The 22,548-nt window shown below is 43.6% G+C and overlaps 1 long non-coding RNA gene across 1 annotated transcript in view; it reads right to left on the reverse strand.

The window, feature by feature from the left end:
• LOC144245985 (uncharacterized) overlaps positions 1-12,457 on the reverse strand; it is a 29,978-nt gene extending 17,521 nt beyond the window's left edge. The window contains exon 1 of the long non-coding RNA XR_013339573.1: positions 12,345-12,457. This is a non-coding gene — a long non-coding RNA (uncharacterized LOC144245985). The remainder of the gene's footprint in view (positions 1-12,344) is intronic.
• Positions 12,458-22,548: the final 10,091 nt, after the last annotated feature.

Raw genomic sequence — 22,548 nt, forward strand, 5'->3', positions numbered from 1 at the left:
CAGCTCCGTCAGCGGTGACCACCTCCTAAGAGCACAATACATCCAAAAAATACCCACAGCAATGCACAGGGCAGCTGGGAAAGCAGAGACAGCTCGTTGTCAAAAGCCTTTTTTGGTATCATTCAGGTATGCCCACATGGATAGAGAGCAGTGAGGGGATAAATACAGAGCAAGCCATTGAGACCATGAAGTCTGCACTAGCTCCTGCTCCTCAGCTCTTGCCAGCTGAAGTGTAGCTGTCCTCAGCTACTCTGAAGTGTAGACTCATCTCTAGAGAATTTTTCCAGAATTCTCTTGTATTTCCCCTCTACCACTGGTAGCAAATAGGCACAGATAAACCAGCAGAGCCCATGTCCTTGTTAACCACCTGATCCCAATGGAGAGTTTCCAGTTCCAGCATCCTCTTTTTGGGATCTTAGACAGCCTTGGTTTTACAAACCAAGGTCCTGCAAACTAGAAGCACTTATTTCTTGAAAAATGCCACCCAGCTTCACTTCTTATCTCCCAGTCTTACTTGTTGGAGGTCACACATTTGCCTCAGGTCTGCTTAGGCCATGTGAAGAACCCCAAGTCATTCCCTCACCAGGAGCCATGGCTGGGATGGGTGTGGGGCTCAGAGGTGCTGGCACCCCTGCAGCAGAAGCTGGAGCTGGCTGCCTGTGCCGTGCTGCTCCTAAAGCAGTGACATGTTTCCATGCACGGCTGCTCCAAAGTTAAAAGCTTGTCATAACATGTCAGGTGGCAAGGCTGAAACGCGAGTCTGATGAGACAACTTTCAGTCCAGAGCAGACAGCCTGCTCCAGGTGCCAAAGAGGGGGAGAGTCAGTATCTGAGTACTGGGAAAAGGGCTTCATTTTGCTTATGGCTGGTCTTTCCCCCTCCCCTTGCTGGAGGAATACACCAGAGAAAGGAACTAAGGAACCAGTTGAGAATTTAGAGAAATGCTAGTTTTAAAAATTGTAACCATTAATTTTCTTGGAGCTGTAAAATATTTCCATGAGCTTCAGAGTTGGGTGAACAGCAGGATATGATTTTCATCCATCTCTCTAAAAAAAAAAAAAAAAAAAATAGAAAAAGCAAAGAACACCTGAATTTCTCAGTACAGGGGAAAAAATCCATTTTTCAAGTGTTAGGCTGGAACGTAGAAAAATTTGGGCATTTTCCACTGCCAAAATAATGTGGCCCAAGCCCAAATCCCTTAGTATTTGGGAAAGGTAGAAGAAAATTATTAGTGCACATTGGTTGCAGAAACAACACTGGCACAGGTTGCCCAGAGAAGCTGTGGCTATTCCATCCCTGGAAGTGTTCAAGACCAGGCTGAACGGGGCTCTGAGCAACATGGTCTAGTAGAATGTGTTCCTGTCCATGGCAGGGGATCAGAACAAGATGATCTTTAAGGTCCTTTCCAACCTAAACCATTTCATGATTCAATGAACTGGGTTTGAATTTTTTTAGGGGATTGAATGATTCAATGATTCAATGAATACTGGGTTTGAATTTTTTTTCATGGGATGGTCAAGTGCATGAAAGAGGGCAAGACAGCTAGCTGTGGATATTACAAAAGATAAAGGCGAAAGATAAATGAAGAAGAATCCAGGCTGATGCACCTTTGCTGACACTTTCCCCTTCACAGCTTTTCTAGGGCAGTGCTCAGGTCCTGAGAGAGATGGGAAGATGCTGGTGCACATGAAGACTGAGGTGAATGAGTACCATGGCTGTCTTGTGTAGGACACTTTACCACAGATCTTGGGTGACATGGGGCTTTCAGTTCTCTGAAGGGAAAAATAAAAGGGCAAACAAAGAAAACACTATTGTTTTAAATGCACTGCATATTAAGAATTGCTTCAGCAGCACAACCCAAATATGTGCCCTTAATAGATTATTAATAGATTATTCCTGTTTCATACCTTTTAGACACTTGTCAACATACCAGCGCTAGCAAGGAAAAATCCTTCAAAAGCATTTTTTTCTATTTTTATCCTCTGAGTGTCCAACTCCTTTTGCTGAATTTCTACAGATTGCAGCTCAAATTACCATTTCTGACCAGTGCACAGACAAATGATGAAACATTCATGAGTTATTCTTACTCTTCATCTTACAGAAGTACCAGCCACTACTAAAGTTGCATGATCTAACCAAAGTAGACATTTCACAGAAAAGCATTTTCTATGGCCATATTGAAAAACTTCTATCTATTGAGGTAAAACCCTCAAGTTTCTGCCCTTGCTGGTGCAAAGTCACATGTTGTTTGAAGAGCATCCCACTGAATTTTCTAAAGAAGTGTAAATGTGTCATCTGGACCACAGGAGATAAAGCAGGGTTAAAACACTGAGCAAAACTGAAGTTAAGAAGCACAAGGTTCATAAACCTTGCAATAGAAGCTTGCAGAAACCTTTCAAGGCTCATCCAATAAAGCCCTATGGCACTTTGTTCTTCCCCCTCCTCTCAAATCTCCATCTGTCTGAGCCAGCATCAGCAGGAAATTTTGCATGGAAGCTTGCCAGATAAAATAGCGACTTCATCTGCCTTTCAACTGCCATTAGTTTTAGAGAGTTCTTCAAAAATATGTTCAAAATCTCTGTTATTTTTTAGCTATGTCCTAAGTTAGAGATAGGCCAAGTCTTGTGTCTTTGTATGTCTCACAAAAAGGTGATTCATGTGTGCTTTAGTATATGCAAATATTTCCAATCTGCATTCTGCCCTCCTTACCTCATCCTGTACTGAAAGCTGAAAATGCTCCTGCTTGTTGGAAATGCAAAAAAGTTCTTTAATTTATTTAAATCTACCTCACTGCTGTCTGAATTGTCCCAAAACCTCCAGATACAGCTGTCTCACAAGGCTAAGTGGACTTGACCTTTAATCCTTGACTGGGCTTGGACTTCCATATCCCTGTTCAGTGCCTGACACAAACAGGAGTTTGCCACCATGAGCTGGGGTGACAATTGACCTCCTGGTATCTTGTTTTACAAATAACCTCTTTGATATTCCTTCCCACAGCATGCCACAGGTCATGTAATGTGCCCATAAATGCTTTAAAAAAAAATCCCTTTAATTTGACACCTAGTAGATTTAGTCTCATGAGGATGGAGACTTCCTCAAACAAGAGCTGTCTGTGTGGATCAAGGTGCATTTTTTTATTGCTCAGTTTTTTAGGAGATGTCTGCGCGTTCCTCTAGAGTGTCTTTGCAGCTCTGATTAAATTACAGGTATTGTGCTCTGTTGCTAGAGCAGATCACACCCAGAAGACTTCCAAAGTGAAAGAAACTTCATGTTCCTGTGGTGAAATATCCAATTCTATTATTTGTTACCATCTGCTTCTCTTGGAAGGCTTCCTGGGACATTCTCATAAATCATGGAAAGGTTTGGGTTGGAAGGGACCTTAAAGATAATCCAGTTCCATCACTCTGCCATAGGCAGGGACACCTTCCACTAGACCAGGTTGCTCAGAGCTCCATCCAGCCAGGGCATGAACAATTCTAGGGGTGGAACATGCACAACATCTTTAGGTAACCTATGCTAGTGCTTTTTATCAATTCTATGACACAGAATTGCTGGAAATTTGCAGAGAAATGCAGGAAAATAAGATTCATCATATTTGACATTTACCAAACTTGATGGCATCACCTTAAATTTGTAGAGTGAACATTTTCAGAATAATGAATTTTATTTGGTCTTCTTTATTATTACAGAAGTGACTTTTATTTCTGTATTTTTAACAGTCAGGAAATGTCATTTTTGATCTACACTTTAATAATGAGTGGAATATAATTTCCAATGAAAAGTGCCAAGAAGGGTACTTATGTGAGGCTGTTCTGCCTCGAGCATTAATGAAGTATGAGATGGTGCAGCAGGCACAGTTGTGTTATGTGTAATGATACAAATTGAATGTACATAATAGAATTATTTGTGGTGTAACACAACTACTGCACAAATAGTGCCCCTGGCAGTAAATGTTGCCGTTATGATAGGAAGGCACTGTTTTTTGATTGTAATGCCACTAAGCATTACAATCAATTCTTGAGAACATCATGTGAACCAAGCTAATAAATTGGGAATCATATGCCTCCTGCACATTTCTGCCTAAGTGAACCAGGATTTGTTTGATAATAGAGCATCAAATAATCCTGCTGCTGCTGCAAAAAAAAAAACCAAAAAAAAAACCCAAAAAAAAACCCCAAGCAAAAAAAGCTGGCAGTTAACAAACCAAGAAGAATCTAAATACAGCACTGAAATTATGGATGTTCCACCCCTGGGATTGTTCGAGGCCAGGCTGGATGAGGTTCTGAGTGACCTCGTGTAGGGGAAGGTGTCCTTGTCCTTGGGGGTTGAAAATGGATGATTTTTATAAGTGTGTGCCAAGGCAATCCAACCCATTGCCTGATTCTGTGATGCTGCTCACCAGCTTGCCAGATGCACCCCTGTGAAACACAGGGCTCCCACCTGCATGAGCAAGGGGTGCCCAGGCACCTCTGCCCAGACCAAAACATCCTGAGGGAGTCAAGAGGAGTTGCAGGTTGCTGATGCTTTGGTGGAAAGGTTCCCTCCACCCCCCCCAACATGAGGCAGTGCAGCAGGTCTGGAAAAGGCTGTGAACCACACATCACTAATCTGGAAAAAGAGAAGAGGGATTATCCCAAGAAGCTGCACAAGTTTCCATTTAAACCACTGCAGCTCTCCTGGGATGGACTGAGAGGAGGGATGGGGGCTAGCATAAACCTCATCATCTGCTAAAGGAGAAATTGGAGAAATCACTCAAACAAGGCAGGGATTAAACTGAGACTGTGTTCTGGTGAGACAGCTCAAGGAAATTTAGGTTACAATGATGGAGAGGAGAAGAAGATTAAAACTCAGGGCTGAGGGAGTAGTGCACAACAAATGCATTGAAATTAATCTCTTCCATCGAGGACTTCCAGGACTACCATCACCTTGCAATCTTTAATACACTCACTCTGCTGGAAGGAAGGCAGTGCTGCTATTTCTGTCTTTCACTTGGGGAATGGAAAAACAGGGAGATTAAATACCTTTCTCAAGGTGACCCAAAAGATCTGTTCCAGAACAGACAGCCAGAGGAGCATTTTTCCCACCTGCCTGTGAAGAGCAGGTACCTCTGGGGGACACATTTGCTCCTCAGGTGTTTCCTTCAGCTGGTACTTGTGGGCTGCAGATCCCTGATCTAGGTCTCCACACCAAAGAGCCTGTCAGTGCCTTCCCCAGGCTCCTCTCCTCTGCTCACTCCTGGAATTCTGCTGAAGGCACCAGGAATTTTTTGGAGGGCACCAGGAGGTGCAGGGTGAGGGTGACACATCCATGCTGGTATATTTGGCACTTCTTTCATGACTTCAGCAGGAGGTGGGAAGGGTGGAGCTGCCTGCATTAATGACAGTGTTGAGACTCTGCTGTGGGAGGGAAGGAAATACTGGGGGAACCTGCCTGACCACTTGATTTGCAATGAACTTGTCTCCATTTGAATTCCATGAAGATGCATGGATCTTGTCACTGCAGAGCTGGATCCTCTTCTCTTGGCATCTGTGGTTGAAGGAAGCTTCTGGCAAGTATCTTCCTTGTGTCTTCTGAGTTTCAGTTGACAAAATTTGTGAACAAGCTCCTGTGGTTATTTAATTTTCATCTAACTGAATTTGCCCAGAGCTACTGGAAATTGCTCTGCTACTCCTTCCACTCCTACCAGACGGTCTGTTAGTACCCAAGAGTTTGTCACAGAAAAATCCTTCACTGATGGCAGCCACAAGGGGAAAAAATTCATTTTAGAAAAAATTCATAGCTGTAGTGCAGCTTGTCCCCAGTGCTCACACCATGTCCTAGCAGAAACCATCAGCTCTCCTGCCCTGCCAGCAAGGTGTGAAACAACAAATGAAGTGTCCAGGCAGCACAGACTGAAGCCAGCCAGGGGAATGGTCCAACAATTTCATCACAAGTCTCCTCCTTCTTTGCGCTGGGGCCGCTCCTGTTTGTGGCTGCCCATTGGCCTGGCTCCAAGAAGGAGGATGAGTTGCTGCCAGAGCCAAAAAAGTGCTTTCCAGGCAGAAGAGGGCACAGCATTGACTGCAGAGGACAGCCTGGACCCAAGTCCTGGTGAGCAGGTGATTCCTGGGGCTGGTGCAGCAAAGGTCAGCTTAGTGCATTCTGAAAAGTGAGCCCTGCTCTCAGGAGATGCCTGCAGGCTCCTGCTTTCAAACAGTGATAAAATGTGCTCTTTAACCTCATGGCCCCAGATCTTGCAAGAGGTGAGGACGATTTTTATTTTGTATTTAATTGAAAAATACACCCATCTGGAATAGCCCAGCATTTGTCATTTTGTAGCTTGCTGTCCGTGGTCTCCCATCCAACCTTTATCTCCAGAAGCACCTTCATCTGGCCCTGGAGCCCAGAGCCTGCTCTTCTCCTGCTCCCACCCATGTGCCCTGCCTGGGACCAATCCAGGTGCTTCATTTTCCTTAATGAAAAACAAGTTGGATGCCTTTGGATGCTTTTCAAGGCCTTGCTGAGTCTGTGCAGGGTTTCTGGGAATGTGAGGGAGATGGAGAGCCAAGGCAGCTCACAGGACCTCCCCTGGGCCATCCTGCACATGCCAGGAATGTGCAGGGATGCCACCAAATGCAGGCTGATGGGTGGCTTGGAAGAAAAAAAAATATTCTCCTGGGGAAAAAAATCTTAGTTCTGCATGCACATCTTGGATTAGCACTGTCCCTTGAGCATGGCAGCAATTTTTAGCCCACCTGTATTTTGCCTGGGATTTCACAGACCTGTCCAGCTGCCAAAAGACATTTTTTGTTACCTCATTTGCAAAAGGTTTTTCATTCCTCTTTCTCTCTTTGTCACACCACACTTATCCCGAGTTCTGCCCCAAGACAGGCCAACTCCTGGTTGTTTTCTCCACTGTGCAGTCAGCTTGCTTCCATGTGAAATGTTCAACATGCCCACAAAGTCTCATCAAACACTCTTGAGTGCCCCCATCTCTGCTGGGCATCTCAGAGGGCTGCAGGGCTGGACTGCAAGGGGCAAGTGGGGCAGCTCCTGTCCCTTCTCCTGGGAGTGTATTTTAACACAGAGCTACATCCTTTTACTGGTTTTACTTTGGGCCAAATCCCAAACCATTCTATTCCAGAGAAGTGTTTCCATCTGCTTCAGGAAGTGGATGGATGGACTCACATCCTTTTGAAACGGAGCCATGCAATGTCTGGGTAATTTTTGTCCCCATCCCTGCCTTGAGCTGCTTCAGCATCTGCCACCCTGCATCTCACCCAAAGCTCCCAGCCATCATCCCACCACCCCATTTGTGCTGTCTCTCTTGCATGGGCACAGGGCTCCCCTAAATCCCCGGGCACAGGGATCCCCTAAATCCCTGGGCACAGGGATCCCACAAATCCCCCTGCCCACCACAGCCAGTGCCAGCGGCCAAGGGAACGTGGTAGTAACTAATTGATGTGGGCATGATTTACATGCTTAATTAGCTCTGCTTTTATTTGCTGGGTTCACAAGGCAGAAGATTTTCCCACAAAGCTCTATGCCTAGAGCCTGTTTGATTATCTACAGAAAGGGAAGCATTCAGCAGCATAAAGCTGAACCACCAGAAAGTCAATACGTTTTAAAGGATTTGAAATGGTGTCTCCCTGCACCCCCTAAATAAACACATTTTACAAACAGCAGGAAATTCTGAATTCAGTGCTAGTTATTAATTTTTTTCCCTTGCCGCACTGTCTCAAGGTCTTTAGGTTTTTTTTTTTTTCCCCCACTGGAGAACAAATTAGTGATGCAGAGCCTGGAATTTTTCATAGTCCAACTTATTTCCTCTATATCATTTGTAAAAGGGCCAAAGTGGAGATACAAAATCCGTTTGGCAAGAATTCTGCCCACACACCAGCAGTCCCAGAGAATTATTCAGCACAGAGAAACTAAGGTAAAAAGTTTGCTGTTTGCAGCAGCTCCCTAAAAACAGGAATAATAAAAATTGGATCCCGAATTGCAGAAAGCTTGTGTGGCATTTTGGGAAGAAACCTGGAGCAGCCGTGTGTGCCAGCACCATCTGTTGGCTGCATTACTGCTTACAGGGTGCAAGCTGCAGCCCATGGCACAACACGAGGGACAGTGCCAGTTTTAGGAAGCATTTTCTGGACAAACAGCAAGGCAGATGGCAGCAGGAATCACCAAATAATCCAGCAATTTGCACAAAGTCACCCAGCCTCCAGAAAGGGAACTTGGTGTCTCTACCTGAGCCCACCATTCTGATACCCTCTAGAGCAGCCTGACAAATGTTACAGTTAAGGATGGATCATTCCCTTTTCCTAAACAGAAAACATCTTTTGGCCTCAGCAGCTAAGAAAATTAATTCAGCCAAGGTTTTGGGAGCATTCAGGGTATTTGGCCACTACTCCTGTTCAATCATTTGAAGAACAAAGGGCTAAAAAATCTGCAGCAATTTACAATCTGACTTTCTAATTAAGCATTTGATGTGGGTTAATGCCTTGAAAGTGACAATATTTGTTCACCATTTGTTCAGTGCATTGTCTGAATCTGCAGTTACACAAGAATTGGTTTAATTAAGGTTAATTCATGCATAATTAGAGCCACTGCCCACACGAAGAATGGCTGCAGACCAAGGGTAGAGTCCATTTCTATCCAGATCCAAAAGACAAATGCTGTACAGGGGACAATACAGCTGAGTGGTAAAAAGCTAAACTGCTTCAAATTGTAGCTCAAATTTTCATTAAACCACATGCCTGACTGCCTGGCAGGGCTCTCCCCAGGACACAGCCCTGTCCCACTCAATGGCTCATTTTTCGTGGTAGAAGGTGTTTGTGCTGATGAATCTTTGCAGCTGGATACTCTCATTTCCCAGCACAGGGGAACCATGCAGGATGAGCCTCTGAGAAGCAAAACTGCACGAAAAGGATAGGAGGGGGGATGCTTTGAAGAAGCTGTGATTTATTGCACTAGAAACTCAACTGAGATTGCTGCTCTGGCACAAACCCAGTGGGAGCAGCAGCTCAGCCTTTCTGTGATGCTCTCTGGTTATGCCACCAGCAGCTGAAGGAAAACTGTGTGGAAGTTGTGCCATTGGTGCCTTGTTCTGCAGCAGTCCACTGGGATGATCAGCACAGAGCACTTGTTGTGTTTAACTTTCCTCAGAGGTTACCTGAAGTTTTAGCAGTGAAAGCAAAGCCAAAAGAACAGTGCCTAGCTGTGAACTCACCTGCTGCCTCCATCCTGGCCCCACTTTCACCTCTCCAAGCCAAGGGCTCCCAGCTACCCCTGTCCAGAGCTGCTGGAAGCAATGTCCCCCTCTGCTCTGATGTGAAGGTTGCTGGGACAGGGGGTCCTGGGCCACCATGCAGCCCCTTACTCCAGATGCTTGTGGACACACAGCACTGGCAGCCTTTCCAGATGGCAAACCTTGTTCCAGCTGTGTGTGAAGATTTCAAAACGATGAAGGAACATGAGATGTGGTGAGTGGAAGTGTGTAAGACAGAAATGAATCTACTGGAAACAAGGAGAAGACCCCCACCAGACAGCAATTAAGGTCTGACCATTGTGGTCCTATGCCAGCACGGTAAATTAGGGAGGGAGGGGCTGCCCCACGGGGGCAACTGCTTTCTCTGACTTATTATTTCAGCACTGACAGAATCCTGCACCTGCTGAGGGAAACATGATCCTACATTTGCTAAGGAATTGCAGGGATCTACCAAAAAGGCAATTGCCTCCTCTTCTCCCATTGACAATAGAGTTTTCCCAAGAAAACTCTCCACTGGCCCTAGTAAAATACTACAGACCTTCCCATCCCCAGTGCATACAAATTTATCCTCATTACCATGGTGCAAGGAGTAGCAGTGACTCTCCCAGCCAGATCAGCATCAACTTCCCCTCTGCCCTCATGCACAAGCTCCTCAGTAGACAGCAAAATGGTCAACAAGACAAAATCAGAAAGAACAAAACTCTGTTGTTGGCAGAATCTCCTCATCTGTCACCTTGTCCACAGCAGCTCCTGAGAGACAGGGAAGTGCTGTGGGGAACATTACATGCAGCTGTGTCAGAATTACTGCAGGCAAGTTATGATTTTATTGATATTTGAGAAAAGACAGGGAAATGGCTCTACAGATTACAGAGAGCTGCAGATAAACTTGCTGGCTGTGCAGCGATGTGGGCTGGAAATGAGGTTGGATCCTCATGGCCCAACATTCCCATACCCCTCCCAGAATATCACATTATCAAAGTAACTGCTGTCAAAAAAGACTGATTTTTTGGGGAGGGAATCCTAAAAACACCAGAGCAATTTTTCAAGCACAAGCTGAACTTTATGATATGTAGCATTCCATCTTTTTGCCCTCATTGGAAGATGTCCCTCTTTTCCACCTTGACACTAAGGCACGATGGCTGCTCATGCCAGACCTGCCCCTCTGCCTGTGCAGCCACTGTGAAAGTTCAGGATCTTCTCTGAAGAAGAAATACTTAATTCTGGAATTTTAGGCCTGTGGGTTGGGCTCTGTTGGGCTCTCACTACTTTGCTTTTGCTGATGCACCTGAGGGCACGATTAGGATGTGAAAAGAGGTGTTTCAGCACTGAAGACTCCACAATATCTTGCTTCTACCTCAGAGCACCATGGTGTAGTCAACGGGATCCATCCTCTCTAATTTAGCTGTCTGGGAATTGGGTGTCCAGTCAAGATCACTCTGTAGACACTGAGACAACTTAAGGACAATTCTTCTTTCCTAAGCTGAACATCCCAGCCCAGAAGGCAGCCCTGTAACTACTGTACATGGTACAGCTGCTTCATCTGTCTGACTTCATGACTCATGAGCCTATGGAAAGCTGTACATCAAACAGACTTCCATACTAACCCCCTGAGCAAAATCTAAAGGCAAAGCCATTTCCAGACCAGTCCAAAGGAGCAGTCAGCATTTACACATAAAAAGCCAATAAATTGTGAATCAAAAATGAGCTAGGGAATTGAGGAAAGAATTATATGCCTGAGACAGGTTTGTGTTATACAGGTGGTTTCAGGTTGCTGAGCTGCAGAGAACAATTCAGGAAAAGTTTCCAAGGGACAAAGTAATGAAATCACGATGCTATAGAAATCAAAGTGCTCAGAATGTGCATGAATGGGAAGAGCAGCTTTACTCAAGCTACAGGATCACAGCAAAAATGTAAATAAGTAAATACTCTTTCAGTATGGTATGAGTGCATTAACAAGAACTGTTATGTATTTTTAATAGCTATTTTAATGTATTTAATCTTTGCACTGTGATTTTCCAGATAAACCCTCTCAGTTTTAACTCTAAGCAGTTCTCTTGACTGTGGAGTTGCAAAGTGTCAGAAGTGCAACAGCCAGATCTGGGGTGCAGGAAATGTGGTTTGGCACAAGGCATGGAGAACATCAGGCTCTGCCATCCACCCTGCTCAGCCCATCACAGTCAACCAAACAGTTTGACATTGCAGAGGATTTGTAATTTCCACAGTACTGCTGTAAAAAACTACTTCACACCTTGATAAGGGAGGGATGGGCTTATTTCTCTGCTGAAGTACAGGGCAATTCCAGAATGGCAAATTCCCAGGGACATGAAAAAGCTTTAAGTAAAGATTAAAAAATGAAAAGAGTTGCTTCTTCAGTTTTCTACACAGGACCCAGGTGACAAACTGGCAGAAGTCAGCACAGCTCCACTGATGAACTGGCTGGGGCCAAGTCTGAGCCCAAAAATAAGCAGAAGTTTTCTTTAACTGTAACTTAAGGCAACAAAATGCTTTATTTTTTTTTTTTTTTTAACTACAAAATACCTTAACCTGAGAAAGGAAGGGCAACTCAAGGGAGTTGCATGTGGGATGGGATCCTCATAGTAAGGTTGCCAGGAATTTCTCCATGGTTATTATTAATTTTAGAATTTAACACAGCTGTATTGATGCTCTCAATCCCTAAAGGCCAGCCTACGTTTGCTATGACCCTGGGGGTTCATGAATGAGGCCATAGATTATTAATATGATCATTAGTTTTTGGAAGGTAAGAGCAGCATATTTCTGTGAATAAAAGCTTTCCAAACATTTTTTAATCACCTCATTGTACCCAAAGGGACACAACTCCTCTTTGGTTCAAGAAGGCAACAGTTATGTTGTTATGTTAATGTCCTGGCTAAGAGATTGCAGAGATGACTTGAAGGAATGGGAATTTGCTGCCTCTAAATTCACTAAGACCTTCATGCAGGAGTAGGACAAACATCCAGGTGGACCCTTGTGTGGTATTCACATGCCCTCTGAATAGTGAGAGACTTGGCTTTCCCAGGATTTCTCCTGAGAGAAGCTCTGAGAGAAGCAGAGAAAAGAGAATCAAAACAATTCTTACCTCACTCGCTGCTCCCTGTTTGTGCCCATGTGGAATGTGATATGGAGATTGTTCACCCAAGGTGATTGCTTGATTTGATTCTGGTGATGGTGTTTTGGATTCATTGACCAATTGGATCCACAGCTGTGTTGGGACTCTCAGGAGAGTCACAGGTTTTCTGGTTAGATAGGGATAGTACTTGTTAGTGTAATATAGTTATAGTATAATATATTTTAATAAAGTAATTAATTAGCTATCTGAAATCATTGGAGTTCAGAGCTCATTCTTCCCAGATGTTGGGGGTCGCTTTTACGATACCCTTGCTCCCCTGCTTTCTATCTGGGTTTTCTCTCTTTCTAGATGGGCATTGCTATTTAATGTGCTCTGTTGACCAAACTTTATCCCAAGCATGTTTCTTACCAAAGGTTTTTGCTGTCAGGCTCAGGTTTACAGCTGAACAAGCAATCCCTGGTGGACTGGGAAGTGTATTTGTTGACCCAGATCATCCTCTTTAAATGTTGATGTATTGGTCATCCTGTTCAGTGGTTGTAGGCAATAATATATTCCCAGTGAATTTCTAAATACAACAGCACAGGAAATTGCTCAGCTCCCATATTCCTTTCCTACACAGACTTGCTTCAGCTCAGAGTAATAATATTCCAGATATCTTCTCTACAACTGTTTGAACAAGCCTGATTTGGGGATCAGAAACAACTCATTATGCATTTATAATTTACTTGTTGGAGCAGACTTGCTGTGCTATCTATGCAGTCAGTTATGCAAGGAATTAGGTGCCCATTAGCTGCTTTTACTCTTTTAATGTGATGAACTTTGCTTTCTCATTAATAAGTCTGTTGAAACAAAATGCACAATATATGGAATGATTTTATGGCTTGTATAATGAAACATATGTTAGGCCATAACTCAGGGGGCAACTAAAAGTCATTTGCCTATTAAAAGGAAATTGTGCTTCAGGTTATTCAGTCACAGTAGTGTGTGTGGGAGAGGAAAAGAAAATGGGAGCAGCAAAACAGCAAAAAGAAACAAGTGAAAGGGGAAGCTGAGTAGGTTGGTGTTGGCTCTTGGCTTTAGCCGAACAATATGAAGAGTACTTTTTAAGTGCAGGGGTCAAAAACTAAAAACAACTAAAAAATTCTCCAACCACCAAGCAGAAAGATCCATGACAGTAAGTATGGCACCAGTAATTACACTGGCTTTTAGCTGCTGGTAATGTTTTCTAGAAAAGGGTGGATAGGATAGGATAGGATAGGATAGGATAGGATAGGATAGGACAGGACAGGACAGGACAGGACAGGACAGGACAGGACAGGATAGGATAGGATAGGATAGGATAGGATAGGATAGGATAGGATAGGATAGGATAGGATAGGATAGGATAGGATAGGATATTTTGGTATTTGGGATCAATAGTCCCCAAGTATCTACAGGGCTGTGGCACTATCTCAGCTCTGGCTGCAGTGCTTTCACAGCCTTGCTTTCCTCTGCCAACCTTTGCCAAGATGGAGTAACCCATTGGGCATAAAGCATTTCCACTCATGTCCTAACTGTCTTCTTTGCTACCTACAAATGATGTGAATCAAGGTGATGCTTCCAGCCCTACATGCCCAGATGATTCCTCAGATAGTCTGTGAGGACCAAGTCAGGGCAAAAACTCTGCCAATGGCAGAAGGAGGTGGCAAGCACCCTGACACTTCAGCCACTGGGTCAGATGTGGCAGCTGATTCCTTTTCAGCACCAAGCAAAAGTGTCCGTGATGCAGCAATTTTCCCTGGATTGTGTTATTATGTGCACAGCAGGGATTTTTTTTCCCGTGCACCTTGGTTTTGTGTTTGGGGATGCTGTTTGTTGCTTAGCTACTGGATGCTGCCACAGCTGAAAAGCGCTGCTTGAAGAGTTGACAAGAAAGAATTGCTTCTTCAAGGGGAGGAAAAGGGAGAGGGATTATCTCCTGGAGGCACTGCTGGTACAAAAGCACATCAAGGAAGGATGTGTGAAAGTCAAGGCAGGATTTTGCAGGTACTTCACTGTCTTAGGTTAAAAAATGATAGTAAAAAATGGGGGTACTTTTAAAAATAATAAAAAATAATTGCTTCAGAATCTGAACGTATTTCTTATGTTGGAGCATGAAGAGGCCCTGTCTCTGGTGGTACCATTACCATTAATGGTGCTGCACTGGCTCTGTACCTGTAGGCAAAGTTGCTTCTGTGCAATTTGCACTTCTCTCCATATTAATGAAGTAATTGGGGGTTGGAATTATTTTTATTGCTAATTACATTGGTTTTTATGCACTTCTGGTTTGCTTCAATAAGCATTTAAGCAGAGAGAAGTGTAATAGAACATGAAGTAATATGGAGAATTAAACAAACAGCTTAGAGTGATAGGTTTTAGCTACACTTTTGAAGGGAATTACATTGTGTTGCTGGATGAAATCTCCCTTTTGTGCAGATGAAAGGAGGTCCATTACTTTATGATGGTACTGAAAGTACTGTCATCTGCCAGGGATGCTGACCACTCCTGGAATCACACCTGGGTTATCCAATATGTGGTGCCAAAAGAGGCTGCAGGAAGCAATGCCAGACAGCCAGGGCAGGGCTTGGTGATGTGCTTTCCTCTGTGGCTGGGAAATGAGGATGTGTTTGAAAATCTCTGCAAAAATATGAGTTTCAGCCCCTGTCTGCATCTCCTCTCTCCTGCAGACCAGGCTGCTTCTGCCCGTCACAGCATAGCCAGAGTGGGAAACTAAAGAGATTGAACTTCTTCAGACTCAGTGGTTCTCAAAACCAAAGCAGAAAAGCTGTTCCAATTAGTTTTGCAAATGCTCTGTATGTGGCACACACATATGCTGATACCTCCCAAATAGTAGCTTTGTTTCCCAAGCTCATGTAATGGTTTAATCCAACTGGTATATGAATTAATATATGGTATATGGATTATATAAGGATGTGCAAAAATTCATTTGTATTAAACTTATGGTGTACAAAACTCACCATTTTCAAACAGCACCTGAACCTTGGGGTTTTTTCTGTATTTATTTATTTGTCTATCTATTGTCTGAGTTGCCGAACAAGAAACAAGAAACATCCAATGTGCTTTTTTAACGGTGAGTACACATCTGCCCAAAGAGAAAAGCACTATCACAGCCCCCCAGCTCCTTCTGCACACATCTTTTTTCTTTCCTGAGTTGGTTCAGAAGAGGCTGAGGTTCTGCACCATGCAGAAAACCACCTTGAAAATGGCCACACACCTTTGGATCTGGAGCTGCAGCCAAATACGTTTCCAGGTCTGTGGATGCTTTGCTTTCATGGTTTTCCCACCATTGGCCTCCTCCACCCTGAGTTTAAAGCATGCATTTGTTTTCCAGTGCCAGTACTGACATGACAGAAGTTTTCCTCTGGCTTTTGTGGGCATATGTTCACCCTTCATTTAACTCTTCAAAGTCTCATTCCCAGTCCCAATGGAGGAGACCAATCTTCCTGCACATGGGTGGATGGGCTAAGTTCAAAGTCTGTGTTTATAAACAGAAGTGGGGTCATTTGGTTTCTGGTGCATGGATGATGCAGGAAAACCTTTTCATTGATCTCAGGGGAATTTACTGGTAGGCAATGCTACTGCCTATGTAATCAGAAGGTACTTTGCACACACAACAGCATCGGAATCCAACTGATGTCGTGGAACTGGTTCTGCCTTTGGTGTAACTGGGACAGTCCTTCAGTGACCCCGAGGGGCAGATGTTTGGCTGAAATACAATATACCATTGACTGACTGTTGACTGCAGGGGAGAGTCAATTGCAGGTTTTATTAATGCATAATTAAGACAGATAAAAGATTACTTCCCTTGGCTAATTTTCTCTCCTGAACTTGGTCACACTCTCAAAGTTAGCAGGACTTAGAAAGGCAAAGCTGGTGTGCTGAGCATCACAACTGGCTCCCTTTGTCTGCTGAGCATAATCCTAGTTGGGCCTGGAGGGTGGCTCCCGGGGGATTCTGTCCTTACAAGCAGATAAGGCAGTTGGTGCAGTGCCAGAGCACATTTATCGCACAGAATAAAGCTGAACCAGCAGCTCTGCCTGGCTGACTGCCTGAACCACTCCAGAGCAGGGAGATTGGGTGGGCAAGCTCTGTCAGAATGGCACCAAAACTTGAGCTGCTGTTCAAGGCTGCTTTGCCCTCCTGCTCCCAGCAAGGCAGCTGCATTCGGAGCCTGTGCTGCAAGGCAAAGCAAAGCAGGGCATCTTTAAATGACAGTCTCCTGTCACCTCCAAAATAGCAAATCCCTCTCACCACCATTCCCTGTGCAGCTGATTCATTTGTGATGGGATATTTACTTGCTGTTGTAGCCTTACTTGGTCACAATTTTGTTAACACTGACAATCCAAGAAAAAAGTGAAGCTAGAAAAAAAAAGAGGGACAGTCCTGTATCTCGGGCTGGCTGTCATGCTAGTTACTCTAGGGTCTGACCTTCAAAACAGATGTTTTTCTTAGAGCTCAGGCTGACTAGGAGCTGCCTGGCACAAGTTTTGGCTTGGAGCAGGGCATAGCATAATAAAATTATTAAGGCTGGAAAAGACCTTTAAATCACTGAGAGCAAACACTAATTCAGCACAGCCGAGTCCAGTGCTGAACCTTGTCTCAAAGTGCTGCATTTACACAGCTTTTAAATAACTCCAGGGAAGGTGATGCCACCATTTTTAGTGCTTGATAACCCTTTCAGTGAAGCAGTTTTTTCCTAATGAGCAACCTAAACCTCCCTTGGCACAATTTGAGATCATTTACCCTTGCCCTATTGCTTCTTATTTGGCAGAAGAGACCACCCCAAACTCACTACAGTCTCCTGTCAGGGAGTTGCAGAGAGTGATAAGGTCTCCCCTAAGCCTTCTTTTCTCCAGGTTAAACACCCTCAGCTCCCCCAACTGCTCCTCATAGGAGTTATAAGTCCTTACAGGTTAATGGAGTTCAAAACCTGGCAGAAGCCTGTAGACAGTGCCATAATGAATTTTATAGAATCAAGAGCGTAGATGTCTGTATGTTGTGAATGCAGTCAATTGAAAAGGGAGAAGACAAACCAGAGACTTTTGAAGGGAAGATCAGCCCACGGCACCTTGAGCACAGCAGCTCCGGGACACCAGCAAGCCCACCCCAGAACAAAGGCAATCACACAGGGAGGCACACTCCTGCTTCCAGAAACAGCAAACAGTGCAGGATATCAAGTCCCAAGAAAATGCCACAGTCTCCCAAATCAGTTCCACATGTAGGGAAAGCAGCAGAGTGAAGATTATTTGGCACAGCTTCTTTCCAATGATGATTTAAGAGATGAACAGTAATAAAAATGCCTGTGAGAGAACATTTGTTGCCACACTGCAAACAGGGACTTCCAAACTGGAAATGGCAGGTGTGGCCACACCAGCTGATGACACTTTGTTTCAAGGATAATGACCAGCACCAAGATACTTCTGATGGCACCATGCCAAGGGACAATCTTGTCAGTATTCATTCACTGAGAATACATCATGCTTTCATCTAAAAGCTGCAGAGCATTTGCTAAACAGAAGTTCACAGAATTCACAGAACAATGAGGTTGGAAGAGACCTTAAAGATCATCAAGTCAAACCCATGCCCCAGCACCTCAACTAAACCATGGCACTGAGTTGGTGCCATGTCCAGTCTTTTTTTAAGCACATCCAGGGATGGTGACACCACCACATCCCCGAGCAGGCCATTCTGGAACTTTATCACTCTTTCAGTGAAAAACTTTTTCCTAATATCCAACCTATATTTCCCTTGATGCTTGAGACTTGTGACCTCTGGTTCTGTCAGTTGCTGCCTGGAGAAAGAGCCCAACCCCACCTGACTACAACCTCCCTTCAGGGAGTTGTAGAGAGTAAGGTCACCCCTGAGTTTCCTTTTCTCCAGGCTCAACAACCCCAACTCCCTCAAACGTTCCTCACAGGGTTTGTGTTCCAAGCCTCTCTCCAGCCTTGTTGCCTCCTCTGGATGTACTCAAGGGTCTCAATATCCTTCCCAAACTGAGGGGCCAGAACTGGGCACAGCACTCCAGCTGTGCCCTCACCAGTGCTGAGTACAAGGGAAGAATGAGCTCCCTGCTCCTGCTGGCCACCCCATTCCTGATCCAGGCCAGCAATAGCAGCATTTCAAAACACAAGTATTATTAACCCAGTTTCCAAAATCCTTATTGCTTTCAGTTGAGCAGTTTTCATTTATTTGATCACATCTGTTATGCTTTATTAGTGAGACTCCAAACATGCACTGTGAACCAGCAGTGAAAACGCACTGGATTCTGTTGTTGTGTTGTGGGTAGAAGGCTTTCTCTGTCACGACTCTCCTTTAATTTGAAGCTGGCAGGTTTATTCTCATTCTGAATCACCCATCTAAGAGACATTTTCTTGTTAGTCTGCAGCTAAAGATTATACTATATTAAAGGTAAAATGAAAGATCTCCATTGTCTGAACCAAGGTACATTTTCCTCACATACTCATGCACAAGGGGTTGAAATCACCACAGAAAGCTGGAAGCTCCTACCAGCAAGAGCAGGGTAGGAATCACCAAACCATGTGCACCTTCTAGGCTCAAGAGGGTCTTCATGGCATGGCTGGAACCACAGATGAGGATATGTGAAATTCACAATTCAACAGACATTCACCTGGAGACCAAACTAGGTCTCCTGCGTAAAGCAAAACTACCTAATTTTTCCATAAGTTTCCTGAATGAAGCAAATAACATGAAACAAAAAAGTTTAAAGTCAGCTTCAAATGAGGAGTGGAGGTAGAGGGGGTTTGGCAAAACAAAAGTAAAATAGATTGTTCAAACTAAATGTCTGGCTTGAACCAAAATTAAGTGGCTTCACTGAAACTTTTAAAAATAAATTCAATTTAGGTCTGTTTCTAAAGAAAATACTGCTTCAACATGAAGACTGCTAAAAGCTCTGCCTTAAAAATGCCTAAATGAGCTTTCTTCTATTTTTTTCAAGAGTTTCTCTTAAAACAGCTTAAAGATTTTGATGTGAATTCCTGACTGGTATCTGTCCTGTCCAAAAGACTTATTGAATAGAAAAAGTAAAAACAATTATTCCAGTTTGATCTTTTTCCCCTTCCCTGCTCCAACATGTCATAATCACAGCACTACCATCCTGCAGCAGAAGTTTTCCCAGTACATCCTAACAGCAGGAGCTGTGTGATACCCATTTCCCACATTCCCTCAGCATTACACATCCAGGCAGGGGCTGTGCAGCACCTAACAGCAGGACACCTTATTCTTATTTTCCCCTAAGCATTATAATGATTAGCAAGATTATCATTTTTTGGGTATGTGATTAGCATGCTAAAAAAGGAGAGCAGTTGTTATTGTAGCTTTTTAAGGGTACAAAGAAATCCAGCTATTGAGTAGATCAAATGCAGCCACTGGGAAACAAACCCTTTCCAGATATTAGTCTTTTTCTCTACCTGTTTATTGATAACTCATGTTACCAAAAGATGAGTCATGATTGATCCTTTTGCTTCCCTCCTACACTTTCAGTTATTTTTCTCCAACTGTTGCCTAATTAACAGTTTCTAAGCACAAAAAAGCACAACGTCATTGCTAATTACAGGCATTGCATGACCAGGATTAAATAAGGATTGTGAAACAATAAAAACATTAAAAACCAGCCCTATCTGCTTTGGTCACCCCAATGCTGTGCATTGACAATTTATATCCAAGAGTAACATGTTTTGTCGATACTCTTGAAAGAAAACAGAAAATATTATGCAAGGTGCAAGTTTACAGATTGGCATTCACCCTTTGAGTCTGAAGGGATATTCAGGAATAAAAGGAGGATACAGTCAGAGCAGGTCACAAACTAACTCCCCTCCTAATCCACAGTCTGGGATGTCCAATTCTTCTAAGCAATGTATTAAAACATTTCAGAAATTGCTTTATTATTATTATTATTATTATTATTGTTGTTGTTGTTGTTGTTGTTGTTAAGTGGAGTTCAAGCTGAAAATTTTGGAGTGGATGGAGGAGAGCTAAATGACAGCAGAGGTAAATTTTGAAATGAATATATATTTCATTTTTATGGCAATGGACAACTTCATTTTGAAAGTCTTAAAGTGAAACAATGCTTTGGTTTTGTTATTTCCTCAAGCAAAGCAATGCAGAAATCCAACCAAAAGCTTAAGTGATTCCATTTCCCTGAAATTACAGTTGTGAAGTGAGAGAAGAAAAGACAAATTCTACATACTCCTTGGCAATAATATAGAAAGGAGCACCAGGCAGAGCAGTAGGTGCCCAGGAATCACTTGGAACTGTTTCAGGGTGAATGGAACATTGTTTTTCACCTTTCTGGTTTTCTCTCAAACTGGCACTGTCAGTCAGAGGGCGCAGTGGGTGTCCAAGGTCATGCTCCAGGTCAGTATTTCCATTAATTGGGGACATCTGAGCCTGTGATCCCCATGATCAGTTGGTTGCAGGGTGCTTCTTCCTGTGGGGTAGATTTGCTGCTGGCTGGTGCTCACACATGTGGCTGTGGGATCAGGGTATCTGGACATGAGTGTTCATGGTTCCAGACGTAACAAGTTTGGGATTATTGCCTACAAATAGTTGTGGCTTTGTCTTGGTTTGAAAAGACAGGTGCCTGCTAAGGAAGGCAGGAGCCTCCCCTGAACTGAAAAATGTAAACCCTCTCCCTCTGAACTGTTATAATTTTGAAATTAAGGGGGCTCTCAGGCAAAAATATGGGAACAGGAAGAACAGTGCTTTACAGGGGAAGAAAATTTTTAAAAAATTTAAGCAGAAGATAAAAAGTGCAGTAATACAAAACAACACTGATAGAGCCAGAATACGATGTGATACCTGAAGGCAGTCCAATTAAAATGGTGGCTGCAGTGACAGATGTCATTCTGTTGAAGCAGTGATCCTGTAGAAGGGTGTAGTGTTTCTCTGAAGATCCAGTGGTGGTGTAGATGGGCCTGGTCTTCCTCTGGGAATCCAGTGGGAAAGGTCTCCTCCACTGGGAATCCAGTGAGAAAGTTCTCCTCCACTGGAAAACCAGTGGGAAAGGACTCCTCCTCTGGGAATCCAGTGGAAAAGGCTGCCTGTGGTGTTCTAAATCTCAGGTTATACCTAGATAGGAATGCTTGGCTCCTCCCCCTGGGCAGAGCATCTCACGAGAGGGTGATGCAATTTTATCAGTCATGTGTTGAGACTCAATGTTGAATAAAAGATTGGATGTGGAACTTGGTGCCATGGTTTAGTTGAGGTGTTGGGGCATTGGTTGGACTCGATGATCTTTAAGGTCTCTTCCAACCTAGCAATTCTGTGAATTCTGTGAATCTGTGATTGTATATTCACACCAAGGTTACTGAGCTACTCCTTGTGCCAAGGGAAAAGGCTGTGAATTCCTGTTCCACCTCTTCCAACAACCAATCTCTTTTATCAGTAATGACACAAGTGATGGGCTGAAGTTCACCTTCATGGTGGTTGGAAGTGAAGGAGTGAAGTGTCTCCCCCATCCTGCTTGGGTGACAGCAGAGCCAGAGCCTTTAGGGGCAGCTCATCCCTGTCTTACTTGTGAGCCTGAGTTTCACATCAAGAACTCACACCTCTTTTGGTTTTTTATCATATAAACTGTGTTGCAAAGTTTAGAAAAGAAAGTATTTCTTTTAAAAGCTTTTTGAGTGCTTCAAAAATCAGTGTTTAACTACTTGGGGGTTTCTCCCCCCACTTAGTGTTTCTCTGCACTTATTCCTACCTGAAAAGTTGGTTGAGATAGGTGGGGATTTTTTTCTGAAAAAAAATAAAAGAATAAAGGAATTTAAATTATATTCTTCCAATGGTTTGCAAAACCAATAAGTATAAAGCTATTTTTGATCTCTTCCAGAATAAATCCATTTCTAGAAGCTTGGTTGGCAAAAGGTGAAAAGTCAATTTGCAACTAAAATCTTTCTCTCACTCACTTCTGTTCCACTTTGAGGAACTGCAGGAGAAATTCAAGGTGGCCTGATGTATGAGTCTTTTTGGGTGTTGCTTGTCATTATTGAATATAGAGTGCAGGAGGCCCATGACTGAGGCTGCCTTTTCCCCTTCCTATCTGTATTTATATTGTCATTCAGCTTCACAGCAGGGATACAAAACTCTCCTCTTTTGAATTCCTGGCACGTCAGTAACTCACCACATGCTGCTTCCTGAAGGAAAAATACCCTCCAAACCT

This window comes from Lonchura striata, chromosome 3 (assembly GCF_046129695.1).
Source record: "Lonchura striata isolate bLonStr1 chromosome 3, bLonStr1.mat, whole genome shotgun sequence".
Classification (NCBI taxonomy): domain Eukaryota; kingdom Metazoa; phylum Chordata; class Aves; order Passeriformes; family Estrildidae; genus Lonchura; species Lonchura striata.